General features: G+C 39.1%; 1 long non-coding RNA gene across 1 annotated transcript in view; it reads left to right on the top strand.

Annotated features, from left to right (window-relative positions):
• Window positions 1–14246, top strand: part of LOC121932647 — a 73605-nt gene that overhangs the window by 43433 nt on the left and 15926 nt on the right. The window contains exon 2 of the long non-coding RNA XR_006104396.1: window positions 4819–5038. This is a non-coding gene — a long non-coding RNA (uncharacterized LOC121932647). The remainder of the gene's footprint in view (window positions 1–4818; window positions 5039–14246) is intronic.

Genomic DNA, 14246 nt, shown 5'->3' with positions numbered 1-14246 from the left:
ACACTCCTGGGCAGGGGAGATGTTGATTTTTATCTGCCACTATCATTCTTTCAACACATCATCTTTCATCTACTTGGCATGCCTAATAAATTTCTGCAGGAACATCACAGGTAGGTAAACCTATGATTCTCTCATCCCAACAATTGTACTTAAAAGCAACAGGCATATACAAAAAATGCTATCCTTTATTTCATGTCCTGTTGGTCGAACAATGCCTTCAACTGGCTCTTTCCTAGGAATCAGAGTCCTTTCCAAATGGAGAGGTTTGGTTCATGTGTTTATTTCGCTGATTTGTTCATTCACATTCATGTTGAAAAGTGTAGGTGCATCACTGATGCATACAGCCCATGTTGACTCCTTCCTCTGATTAAATGAAACAATACACTTCCTCTGGATGATTTCAATGCATATTCTAGGAGATGGCAAATAAGCCAAGCAGAGAGATTACACATTTTGTGGACTGCTATTTCCCCCACTCCTTAATACACTACCTATCCCCTTTGGTAGATGGAGAAAGAGATGGCGCATATACACACACTCTGTCTCTCATGCACCAAGATATTCTGACAGCCATTTGTATAAATACCCTATTACAATTCAACATTGCCACTCTCTTAAGGGTAAAGACAGCAAAGCTTGCAAGAGCAGGTCTGTATTTTAGAATAAAAGCAAAAAATGGATAAGGAGAGGCGAATGGAGAAGTAAGTTAATTTTTTGGTGAATAGGATAAGGTTGGGTCTGTGTTCAGAATAAGTTAGAAAAGGCAGGGGTCATGTGTTTGCTTCTGCTTTCTAGTTGTATAGAACTACTAGTTTGCAAAAGTCCAAGAATTTTTTGGCTTTCGTTATTTGCTAATAGTTTCCCCTTAATACATTTTCAGTTTGAGAAGATGATTTGGTTTGCAAATATGTGCCTTCAACCCAATTTAAAAAATGCATTGAATGTCCAGATTGACACAAGGCCCAACAAAAATGGGTTCATTGGTTAAAACTGGATGGCCATCTGTCAGGAATGCTTTGATTGAGAGTTTTTGCATGGCAGAATGGAGTTGGACTGGATGGCCCTTGTGGTCTCTTCCAACTCTGTTATTCTATGATTCTACGAAAATGAGTCATAGTCAGAAAATGGCTTGCAAATTTGTGTATACTGAGGCACACTATGTACAAAAATGCTCATATTAGCAGATAGACACACCTAATGAGGATGATTTTTTTTAAAAAAAGTCCAACAGATCTCTAAGATTGAGATAAATTAATGTTAATATCGAGAAAAGAACAACCCTTTAATAGTGAGATAAATTGAATTTACTAATGGACAGATGAAAAACAGAGAAATCAAAATGTTTGTAAGATGTGCACCTCCCTAGAAACAATAGCAGATTCTAAATGCACAAGTCTGGTCTTGGAAAGAAGAACAAATACTTTTTAACTTTAAAACTGCTGTGTCTGTTGTGTATATATCAATTTGTGTGTGTATGGGAGGGAGGGAGTTGAGAAAGTGAAGTGGGGAAAGGTATAGAACTGGATAAAAAATCATATTGGCAACATCTCTACTCAGTTACAAAGCAGATAGATATCTGACATTCTTGAGTATGAAGGAGATTTCATTCCGTTTTCCCATTAGTTCAGAAAAGACATCTCTGCCTAGTTTTTCATTCCTGAAACAGGCTCGATAGAGTCTCCTTTCCAAGCTGGCAAATTAATCCCATTTCGGCTGTTTTGCACTCCTGCTTCAGGCGACTGGAAAGCAACCTCCAACATCTGCTAGGACTGCGGAGGAGAGCAAGCGACCTGATCCTATGATTTGCTGCAGTGATGGAATGGCTCCCAATTAAGACTCAGAATCCCTTTATCAATGAATAGAAGTCTCCGACATGTGCAGCAATGTGCACTTGACAAGGATTCACCCACTTGAACTGGGGACATAAATGTGGTCTGCTGGGTATGACAAATCTGTCAGCTTTGCTTTCTCCGAGATTAAAGTCTCAGCTGACAGTAATTAAAACAAAAAAAATCAAATTGAAACAAAATTCTCACTTAGCCCTATCTTTTATTTATCCATATGCTTTTATTTACATATTTTATATTTTACTCTTCGCCTGGCGTAGGATCCAAGGGGTTTGAAAAACAAGGTACCGTTTTAAAAATTATTAATTCAAAAGTGAAAATAAATAAATAAATGACAGTTCAATTGAAAAAAAAATTCAAGGTTAAAGCAATGCAATACATGATTAAAATATAGTTTTAAAAGGGTGAAAACAGCTAAAATCACCACCGCATTAAAAGTTCCTTTTGTCACATGACAAAGGCTTGACTGAACAAAAAGGGGTGCATCTACATGTTTTTAATTGTATTGATCAGTTAGATTGGGAGTCACTTTGAATCCCAGTTTTGGGAGAAAAGCGAGATGTAAATAAATACAATAACAATAAGAGACGGTCTTTCAGATAGTGCCCTTCTCCCAAGGGGAACAGAATGCCTTTTTGCTAAAGTTTTAAATAAATCTCAGGCTAAGGCTGGAAATGTTCTACTTCTGGTCATTAGCTGAGAGTTGGAACAAATATATTATTGGTGCCACAGTGATACTGAAACAAACAAATCCCACGTGGAACCACTGCAGAGTGAATCATCTCAGATTAGAGATTCCTCCTCTCTGCACCGGAGAGCTGTTCTTCATTATGCAGTAATTTTTCTTTGGATGGAGACTGCTCGAGACATATAGTGATAACTGTTATATCTGGTTCTTTACAAAGTGTCTAAGGTCTAAAACACACTGCAGAAATAATCCGGTTTGAGACCACTTTGTCCTGGCTCAATGCTAGGGAATTCTAAGAACTGTAGTTTTGTGAGACATTTAGCCTTCTCTGTCAGAGAGCTCTGGTGCCACAATAAACTACAATTACTATGAATCCGTAGCACTGAGCCAGGACAGTTAAAGCAGTCTCAAACTGGATTATTTCTGCAGTGTGTTTCAGACCTAAGTGAGGCAAAACTGGAGCTACAGAACAGATGCTCCAAGATAACTAACCTATATGAAGTCCATAGAGAAAAAATTCTGCACACTCTGTTAACTGCCCTTTAGTCAATTCTATCTTGTGGCAAAGCTGTGGATGAGGCATCTCCAAGCCTTCCTATCCTTTATATGCACCAGCAAGTCTGTCTTTGCACTTTCTTCTTAGACCTTTGATAGTAATTGTTCCAAGTCCACAATGTTTTCCACTAGTAGTATGGTGCCATCTGCATGCCTTAAGTTGTTGATGTTCCTTCCTCTTATTCTCACTCCTTTTCATCTAAGTCTAAACCTGCTTTTGATATGATATTTTCTGTGTACAGTTGGCCCTCCACATTTGCGGTTTTGACTTTTGCAGATTTGATTATTTGCAGTTTAATATGTTCTCTTTAGAAATCTCTAGGTCCTCTAGCGCAACTCTGCCAGAAGTTGACCATAAAGTTGTGATGGAAAATAGAAGTTTCTGGAGAAAGCACTTCTCTAGGCATTTGTAGGTCCTCCAGCATGATTGTGTGATCAAAAGTGTTGCCAACAAGCCTCGAAGATAATGCCCCAAACGTTTGGCCAAAACTCACCAAATCCCCCCCCCCATATCTCACCAAATACTTATTTCAACTCTCAAAATTACCATTAAAACCAATCACCAAAATCACACCAAAGGCTCTGAAAAGTATCCATTTTGGTGTGAAAGTCACCAGATTGGCAACACTGCGCCATAGCATTGCACAAGTTCTCTTAGGAAAAAAGAATAGCATTTTTTATTTGCGGTTTTTCCACATTCACAGGGGTCCTTCACCTCTAACTCCAGCGAATGTGGAAGGACTACTGTATAACTCAAAGAAGTAGGGTGATAAAATACTATGGCACATTCTGGTACTTTACCTCGAACCAATAAATCTCTGTCTCTTTTCCTCTCCCTTCCCGTACCATTTCTCTCCTCCTTCAAACCTGTCAGCTGTGGCTGTTTCTAATACATACACACAAACACACACCCCTGCTATCTCTTCTAAGATGGGGTGATTTGACTTCGCTGAAGGTAGTCATTCATTACTGTATTGTTTTCTAGTATGCTGTTTTGGCCTTTTGCAAGTCAGTCACAAATAGAACATGTTCTTTAAACACATCTCCAAAGGTGAGGAAGGAAGCATCCCTTCCACCAAGAAGAGGTTGAAATAGTGACTGAGGGGGACTTTGTGTTGTTGGTTTTTAACACATCTGCTGTGAAAATGCTTGACTCTGAAGAGATAGTGTCAGCCTTCAGAATTTTTCTCTTCTTCACCTGACACTTGCCAGTTTATGAGCATTTTTTAAGCCTTTCTGGGGTTGAACAGAGGGTGTTTTCATATACAAGACAAAAAAAAAACTGATCTTCTTTCAGTTTAGATACAAATGCCTCTGCTTTTTCTCTTCCAAAGTAACAGCAATTGTACATTAAACACTCTGATTAGGTAGATAAAATAAATTAATTAATTAACAACAAGGACGCTATTGAGCAAGCGAGAAAGAAAGCCTTTTAATGGCAATTTTGAGCTTCAGGACTTGAGCCTCTGCCAACTTCCATTGTTTAGAAAGAGTGGCTTCAAACTTGGTTGAAAACTCCTGTCTTTATTATTTGTAAAACGCATATATCTCCCCTTATATCTAAAGATCTCAAAGTGGCCTAAAACAGAAGCAGAACTAGTCCTGAAAACTTGTTGCTGATTTATGAAAACATAATACTACATTTTGCCTATGCATGTCTTTCCATTGTTTTTGCAGACAGAGATGTTCACCATCTCTATTTACATTTGCTCCCCTATCTGTTGCCAGGGTATCCCATTATTGTCATTGAGTAGTTGGGAAAAGATGCAGAGCTGCCAGGGAGATGGCTGTGTTTTAGCACCTGGCATGGAGAGCGGGAGCATTTTCTTGGACCACCCAGAAGTCTTCCAGAAGATGTTATATCCCTGTGGTTGGCTGCTGAAACTCAACCAGCTGCTTCCTTTCCCTTGATCACTACATGGATGTGGACAGAATACCCCACAAGTAAGTAAGTATTTTGACAGCATGCAGAATGGTTAGGAAACAGTGTTATGCTTGGAGGAGTTATTCAGGATCTCATTTTAGTATCGTTTCCCCCCTTTGTGAAGCTCAGTGCAGTGCAAGCACAAAGGGGCAGACCCATCACAAGGACATATGCAACCCAACCTTTGTTGCTCCTTTTACTACAAGAAAGTGATGGTTGTTGCAGTTTCCCAGAGCCTTTTACAGAAATGCACAAAAATTAATCTTAAAAAGGCACTTAAAAAAGAAAACACACAACCTCACCATCTCACATCAATAATTATTTCTTTCTTTGCATTTAGTGACTGAGGATCAATCACATTAAGGAGTGACATCCTTACACACATTTTATATGACTTTATAGCAGGAGGCCTGTTCTCTCTGTGATAACTTTAATGGAAGGAAACGCATATGTACTGGACAGCTATGAGTAGACTTCAGACCAGCTACAGGTCAATCATCTGATAAGGCTCGACAATAGATGCTAGTAACCTGCTTCAATCCCACCTTTCTACCCTCATGTGATAAACTCCCTAAGCTTCCTAATACATTGTAGTTGCCCGATGCAGTTGTTTCAATTTGCTAGATGCAACAGCTGGACCTGGGGGCCACAATTGTGGACCTAGTGGGGATCTATTTCTATCCTATGGGTCTCAACCCCACAAAATGGTGCAAGTCTTGGGTGGGCCAACTCTATCCTGGTTCAGTGTAGATATGAAAGAAGAGGCTGTTGTGTCACAGCAGGGGGAAGAATGCACAAAGGGAATGATTGGGAGGGAAAAAAAGATTTCAAAGTATGAAGCATTCTCTGTGTCCAACTCGCAGCCCATCTCAGAGGATAATAAATGATAGGGCACTGTCTGTATTCTCTCTGTGCAGTGGACAAAGATTTTTCATTTCATGCTTCATTCCCAGCCTGCTGCTGTGATTTCAGAGCCAGTGTTTCTGCTTAGCACAAAAGGAAGGACAACAATATATTTATTGCTGCTTAGCAACTTGGTTGCAAACTCCATTTCGAGTTGCAATATCCCAGAAGCTCCTCAGTGCCTTGAAACAAAGCAAAACAAAGAGCATGGAGGACTCTAACAAACACCCATTTTGTCCCTGTTTTGATTGTTAGATATGCAATGCTTCCCTCACCCCATACTAAACTGTGGTCTACTTTTTGTTGCAAAGATTTGGACTTATGTGTTCATGCATTTATGTATGCATCTAGCTGCATGATTTTGATCAAAACTGTTTGGAGCAGTCAGCAAAGCATCAAAGCAAGCAAACAAAAAATGACATATATTTAGCAATAAGAAACTGTAATGGTCAGAGAGCCTGCTATTCCTCCTGATTCTAATTATGTCACCAATTTTGTAATTTGAGGATCAATGATACAATCCCATCAGTTTCAGCTTGTTCAATTCTTGATATCTTTTTTCACACATGTATACATCTGTTTTCAACTGATCATATAAAAGCGACTTGCTAATCAGAGATAGAATCCTATCAATTTATGCTTCCTTGATTCTTCTTATCTTTCTTCACCTATTTATACATATACATTCAACTGGTCATATATTGCTCTGGTACTAAGATACTGAAACAGTTGGATAATCCACAAAGAACTGTTTCATTGTTCAGGACCATTGTCTGATGAGCCTGAAGTTTTGTGCTCCTTCCTTTGGCCTATTTTATTGAGCATCTTCACCCTGAAAATTTCAGCTTTGCCAGACTTCAATTTGGACTTATCTCAATAAATCAACAGATACTCCAAAGATGTATTCCATTATCTCCACATTTTCCTCCTATGCTTTCTGATATACGGTCTCTGCTACAGTTATTCATGTCATTGTGATGCTTGTTCCTGAAAGCTTCACTCGGGGCTCTTTAGTACACTGGCAGTCAGAAATAAGAAAGTGTAGATCTCACAAGCAATGAATTGTATACAACTCTGTTACCTGCACAGAGGTGATATTTCTTGTTGTTGTTTTGTAATGAGAGTGCAATGCAGTTGCATATCGAACACTGTGTAATATGTGAGGTGGCACTAAGGTTTAGATGAGCAAAAACTAACATCTTACAGACTAATACCCAGTACTTTGTCAGTTTCTTACAAATAATAAGTTCTCTGCAGAAAAGGTTGGGCAGTTTTTTCCAACACAAAACAGCTGTATTCAGTTGACGAATGCAGAAGCAGAAGCTTGCAGAAGCAGAACTGCACATCTTTTAAATTGTGTATGGATATGCATTTGCACTGCATATGATGTCCATGGATGTTTATAGTTGCACATTGTACATGATGCACATGATGCATGTGCATTTAGTTACACATTCATATTTCACTAATGAGGCAACATTGTGTGAATACCACATGCCTCTGTGAGCATAAATTCACACTTTGTCTCCTTGATCTCAGTCCAATGTAAATCAACCAGGTGAAAATGGTATGTAGAAAAAATCCCCAATAACAGCATTTTTTTCCATGCAGAAAACAATATTTTCCATACAGGATTAAAGCCTTCATCTACCCCATATTGATGGATCCACCATTTTCTCCCCAAGAACATAATTTGGGGTATATTTGAATGTTCGACAAGTACCACATGACATCTGATCCCCCTCCCCCCGGTTACACTAATGGAGTCGCTCCACATTTTTCTATTGTTGGCACCATGCATGTGATTGTACATATTTCTGCATCAGCTCAAATAAGCCAATATCCAACTATCTGCTCTCCTGATGGCTGTTAATAGCCTTCTAAAATAAAGGTGTCCCTTTTAGAACTAACATTCAGTGCGTCTGGAGTGGATGTGTGCAAAGATTATGGTGGGAAGGGTCTAAAGGGGTTTTATTTTGTGTCAACTTTGTTTTTACTCTAGCATATGTAGGTATGCATGCAGATCTCCATCCTAGTGAGTGAACAAGTGTGAAAAAAACTTTTTTCCCATTCAGTCTTTACGTTCTTATATTAATAGTACAATATTGGGACCAACTGCCCTCTATCTGTGTCCAAAGAGGATATAAGCATGAACATGTGTCTACTGATGTCAAAGTCTACTATTCAGGAAATGAAAAAGCAGCCATCACTGAATTTATGGCTCTTCTGCCCACTTTTATCCTCACAACAAACCTGTGAGGGAGGTCAGAAGAGGCAAGAGTGATGCAAGGTCACAAGTGAGTTTATGGATCAGTGATTGGATCAATGATCAACCCTGATTAACCTTGATTTCTCAAGTTGCAGTCTAATACTCTGAGTACTACAGCACAATAACTCTCTTTTGAATGCAACTGGGGCAGCATCTACACTGTTATGGAATTCTGAGAACTCTAGGTTTGTGAGACATTTAGCCTTCTTTGTCAGACAGATCTGATGCCACAAAAAACTACAAATCTCAGGATTCCGTAGCAATGAGCCATGGCAGTTAAAGTGGTGTCAAACTGCACTATGTCTGCAGTGTGGATGCATCCTGAGATTCACTGGATGTTAACTCTATCTCCCAAAACTCCCTATATTTGTTATAGTCTCTGGTAGACCTGCCCTCTATGGATGTGTTTAATCCCCTTAATTCATTGTCTGGTGCCAATGAACTCTATATATTAATTATCTAGCATGGTGTCATGCATTTGGAAAGGGAGCCTACATTCAAAAAGTTTTAGAAATACTGAATTAGAGTTTAATAGATCATGCTGTATCATTATGGTAACAAGGTGATAAAAGAGAATTAAAGTACTCAGCGGAAGTTAATAGGTTGTTATGGTATATGGCAAAATCATTCGAGTATATGCAAAAATCACTAAGTAATGAACTTAAGCTATGGTAATGAAAAGGAAAGTTAGTTAATGAAACAATTAGAAATCCAGATGCAACCCTTGTACTGGCCAAAACCCTTTTGCTGCTATAAACAAAGGGGTGATTAGTCATACACTCTTAGCCATAGCATAGCAACCCTGTGGATGAGACATCTCTGAGACTCCCTATTTTCCACGACTCTATTTAGGTCCTGTAATTTTAAACCCGTGACCTCCTTAATAGAGTCCATCCATCTAGTGTGATTTCTTCTTCTCTTTCCACACCCCTCCATTTCCCCCAGCATTGTTTCTTATGACGTGACCAAAAACGACAGCCTCAACTTTATCATCTTGGCTTTCAGGGAGCTTTCAGACTTGGCTTTCAGACAATGTACCACCAATTGTCCCATCCAAGTGAAGTATTAGTGGCTTTCTGAAAGAGATCTGTCTCCTGCCTAAGGTACAATGAATAGACTTTTAGGTAGACAAAACCAAAAGACCCTTTGGGCTGTTTTTGGAAATCTAAAGTACTTCTACCCCAAATATGAATTATGAATATATTGTGCAAATATTGACAAATTCTTATCGCAAAATGAACTAAAACAATAGTCTCTCCCTTTCCTACTTGAAAGCCACCTTGATAGTCTTTTTGTCCGCCCAGATATGGAGGGAAAATAAAGCTCAAATTGTGAACTAAACCCATCTAGTTGATCTTACTTAAGGCTTCAACAGAGGAGGAAAAAAGAAAAAGCATTTTAAAAGGATAATGTGTTCAACCTTTCAGTTCACCACTAGTTTATTGCAGTTCTAATTGGAGTGTCCCACAAAAATAACCTCCTGGCAAGAACATTTGGACTGATTTTTTCCCCAAATGCCATTTGCTCTCCAAAGATAAGACAATTGATTGCAGTCTATAAAATCACCGTTTACAAAATCTCTCCTGCTTTATTCTTTTGGTTTTGTTTTTAACACGTAGCCTTTAAATTTACCACAAAGTATATTAGATTACCTGCCATCAATACAGATGTTTATTGCCAGGGGAAAAGGAGTTACTCTGTAAACTGCAGATTAATGAACAGGCTAGACAAGATGGCCCTAGCTGGAAGTTCTCAGGTTGGTGATATATTTTTAAAGGCAGTAGAAGGGAAGGGAAATTTTTATCCAGACTGGGGGAGCTTCCAACGGTGGGGCTTACAAGGGCGGCACATGCTTCCTCTCACCATGCTGCCATTAGGACAGGACGGCATGCAGAGGGGAGTGCACATGGGGGGAGCATGGGGATGGCATGTGTGGGCAAGCATGGGAGAGGGCCCCATCAGGTTGTTTTCTGGGTTGTCACCCAATGTGGGCCGCACCACTGCACACTCCCCCAGTGACACCACTAGCAATGCTAGTTGTGTCATTTTTTCCAGGGGGCCAAATGTCAATCAGAGCAATTCATTCTTACCATAGTAGAAAATAAAAGGTTACATTTCTCCAGGCAGTCCACAGTAGTTTGAAGGAACCACCTCCACTATCTAGCATCTTGTTGTAAATGCCACATGATATACTGTATTCAAGGTGTAGCCAGTACTATTGATGACTTGAATAACCTCCCTACATTTCTTGATTTTTGAAATGAAATTTTAACAATATAGCAGCAAGAAAGAGAACAACTTCTGTGGTGTTGTTATAAACAACTACAATGACCACATTTTTGGTGCTCACCATAGTACTATCAGGAACACTTGCATGCGAAGACAGATATATTAAATCATAGAACCTCTAATATACTCCTAAGGGATGGGAATCTCCTGCACCGAGACACTTTTGCAGATGCATAAAAGCTGCACTGTGTTTTATGGTTATACAAGAATTTTGTGTGTCCTCCTCCAATAGGTACATTTAAAAAAAAAGGCCTGTTACAGACTGCCAAAATAAAGCTGCTTCGGGTCTCTTTGGAGGTATGCTATTTAAATGATGCATGGGTCCTAAGAGTCCAGAGGTTGCGCCAAAGTCACACTCCATTCCTAAGAACTGGAGTGCAGCTTTGGTGCAGCTTCTGGATTCTTCGGATGCATGCATCATTTAAACAGCATACCTCCAAAGAGACCCGAAGCAGCTTTATTTTGGCAGTCTGTAACAGACCCATGAAAAGAAAATAATTTTAGCATTCAGTACATATAAGTAAACTTTTGAGAACAAGACAGCCCATAATGTTCAATCCCCATTGTTCTCAGGTAACATCCAATATTAGGTCCAAATTCAGTAAAGATAAGCCATGGCTGGCATGCATAATGAGAAAATCAACGCTGTGGGCATTGTTGGAGGGCATGCTAGTAGCAACTGGAGGGTCTTGCTTAATCTGATCAGCACACCATAAAACCTTAAAAATCACCTTTTCGTTCCAAATTGTTTGAACTGAAATTGAAAATCAATTATTCCCTTCCTCCCTCCTGCTGGGTTTCATCGGCACATTAGATAGAAAAGCAGAGTGGCTGGTCTTATAAATCAGCTTTTGCAAGCCAAATGCTAAACACAGCAGGAGAAAGCAAAACATTTTTTCCCCTTCTTTAAAGTCTACCTACAAATTGTTGGGGCACTGGGGTATTTCGTCAAGAAAGAACACCTCCTGGCAGGCTTCCTGAATTCAGTCTCTAAGAGTCAGATTGCCATTTGATAACCTGACCCCTCCCGCTGATCAGATTGACAGCTCTTGATGTCTTGGGGGTTACGTGGGAGCAAGACCAGACTTTTGTCCTTTTCTTTTTTTACCCCTTAATGCTTTTAAAAATCAAATCAAATAAAATAAAAGATCTGGCTGCAGTTTCCAGATCTCATCTTTCCGATTCCATAATAAATTTCTGTTTGAAGCTGTGCTGCCTAATTGAATCAAGCAGCCTTTGGAAAAATAGGAAATTTATGCTAATTTTGAGAAATTAAAATGTATTTAGAATGGAAACTTCATTTGGTGGTAGAATCACTTGGTTCTCTTTTATGAGTAACTTACTCATCCATATTTTTTTATTTTACATTTTAATGGAGGACTAAAAAATGATCATTAACATTCTATAAGATCATTAGAAACGGGTCAGGCAAAAATTGGTCCAGGAAGTAGAGTTAGAGAAAGCAGCTATTAAGAAGCTAAAGTTACTTTGTGCAATTTGAGAAAATGGAATAATACTTACTATTGTCCCCCACCGAACAAAATAACAAGTATACAGGGCTTGGAGCAGAAAGGTTCCCTAAAGCTTCTGTCCATACAGTGCTTGGCCCCATTGCATTCATGTCCTTCAGAGGGAGGGTACAAAAGATGACCTTGCCCATAGCAGCCATTATAAGATGATAGTCTCAGGTTCATCTGTTCTTGTTGTTGTTAGCTGCCCTCAAGACAACCTCAACTCATGGCAACTCTGTGTGTGAGACATCTCCAAGACCTCATGTCTTCCACCGCTCTGCTGAGGTCTTGCAGATTCAGGCCCATGACCTCCCTGGTTGAGTCTATCCCTCTGGTATGCAGTCTTTCTCTCTTTCTGTTGTCTTCTGCTTTGCCTAGCCTCATTGCCTTTTCCAGTTATTCATGCCTTCTCATGATGTGGCTAAAGTACAACACCCTCAATTTAATCATCTTGGTTTTTAGGGAGAGTTCAGACTTGATCTGTTCAAGGACCCATTTGTTTGGCTATTTGGCTACCCATGATGCTCTCAGCGCTCTTCTGCAGCACCACAAATCTCTACATTTGTCCTGTTCCCTGTCAATAGAAGGGAAGACTCTCCTTCCTCCTTCCAGTTTCATAGGTGTAACTAGCAAAGTCTTTCCCTTTCTTTGTCAAGTTCCATGCATTTCCATCTCAGCCAGCAATGGAGAAAACCAGCATTCTTATTTGCATATGAAACATGCTCACATTCATGGGGCCAATACACAGCAGAATAATAAAACACAGTGACTATAGACACACACACATACATGTGTGGTTAGGGCAGAAGTCTGTGGAAATAATTGTTTGTTACACTCAGAACCACTCCTGTAGTTTTTCAATGTTTCTATGGCTGTTGGAAGTAGCTATTGAACATTAGCAACATTTCAGATTGGTTATTTCATTCCCTAATCCATTTAAGCTCCCACAAAGCAGCAGATTAATCATCTCCTCAAATGAATCCGTATTGTAAATTGCAGCCCATTACACAGAATGAAGATAGCAAAGCAATACATTCAGAAATAGAAAATGCTGATTATTATGTAAGATAGGTGGGTGAGAAGAAGAGGGAAAAACACTCACTACCTAGATATGCTCTAGCCAAAATGAAGCCCTTTCACTGGTGATTCTGAGAGAGACATTTATGCCCTTCCACCGAAAAATCGCACCAGTATGTATCTTCCTGCTTTGCTTTGCTTCCTTTCCAAGCTCTTTACAGTTTACTTCATTCACACAGATTCTGAGATTGTGTTAGAGATATAAATAATAATCTCAAATATATAAAAACTGTAAAAAATGTTTTTTTCCCCATGTTGAGAAGCCCTGATGAAAAGAATCCTAGAGCGATGAGAATATTTGCAGTTCAGGATTTATTCTGCAATACTTGGTTGCTTTGCACATAAAACAAGACTTTCCTCCTGGGGAACAGCATTTTCTATGTGGAAAGTAACATTTCAATGGAGAAATTTTAATTCATGCATAGAAAACAATTTCTTCAGTGAAGAAAAAAATGCTGTTTTCTATGAAACCCAATCGTATGAAAAATGTGCACAGATTAAATCTCTTTTTACAGCATTTCCACACAGAAAACATCATTTTCTGCCCAAGAATCAATATTTCTGCACTGAAATACTATTCTTCCATGTAGAAAACACTATTTCCTGTGCAAAAGGTGATTTTCTGTTTATAAATCAACCACATGTGAATTTTGTGCATAACCTTTGTGAATAGCCTTTAGAAATTGAGTGTTTTTTGAAGACTTTCTGCAGCCTGAAGGAAATTGCTGAAATTAGTAGTTGCTTCTTTCAAGAAGAAACTTAATGGATAATTACATCTTTAGATCCAGTAAGACACAGCATAAAGTAATTGCTCCAGACTACATAAAGACATACAAAAGATGGGCTTATGCGTGTTCATTTCACTAAAATGATGTGAGCCATGATTTGATGCAGTTTCAATTCCTTCATGTTCTACCCAGAGCACATAAATTCATAGAAACAAGCAACTTGTTTCCAATGTATCACTAGCAGGACATGAACATGGGGAGTTGCAGTTCCACCTGAGTTTGTATGTTCTGCTAGCATTTGCACATCCACTAGCTGAACAAAGAGTATAGTTAGTGTAACCAACAGCTACTTGCTCAGCCAAAGTCCCAATGAGTTGGGAATGTGTTTGTGAAGCAGCTTGTACTAGAAGAAATAAAGTACAGGATCTGACCACTGCTCAGAGACCCACATACAA

The sequence above is a fragment of the Sceloporus undulatus genome, chromosome 6 (assembly GCF_019175285.1).
Source record: "Sceloporus undulatus isolate JIND9_A2432 ecotype Alabama chromosome 6, SceUnd_v1.1, whole genome shotgun sequence".
Lineage (NCBI taxonomy): Eukaryota > Metazoa > Chordata > Lepidosauria > Squamata > Phrynosomatidae > Sceloporus > Sceloporus undulatus.
The sequence above is the reverse complement of the archived record's forward strand: the minus strand, read 5'-3'. Positions and strand labels throughout refer to the sequence as shown.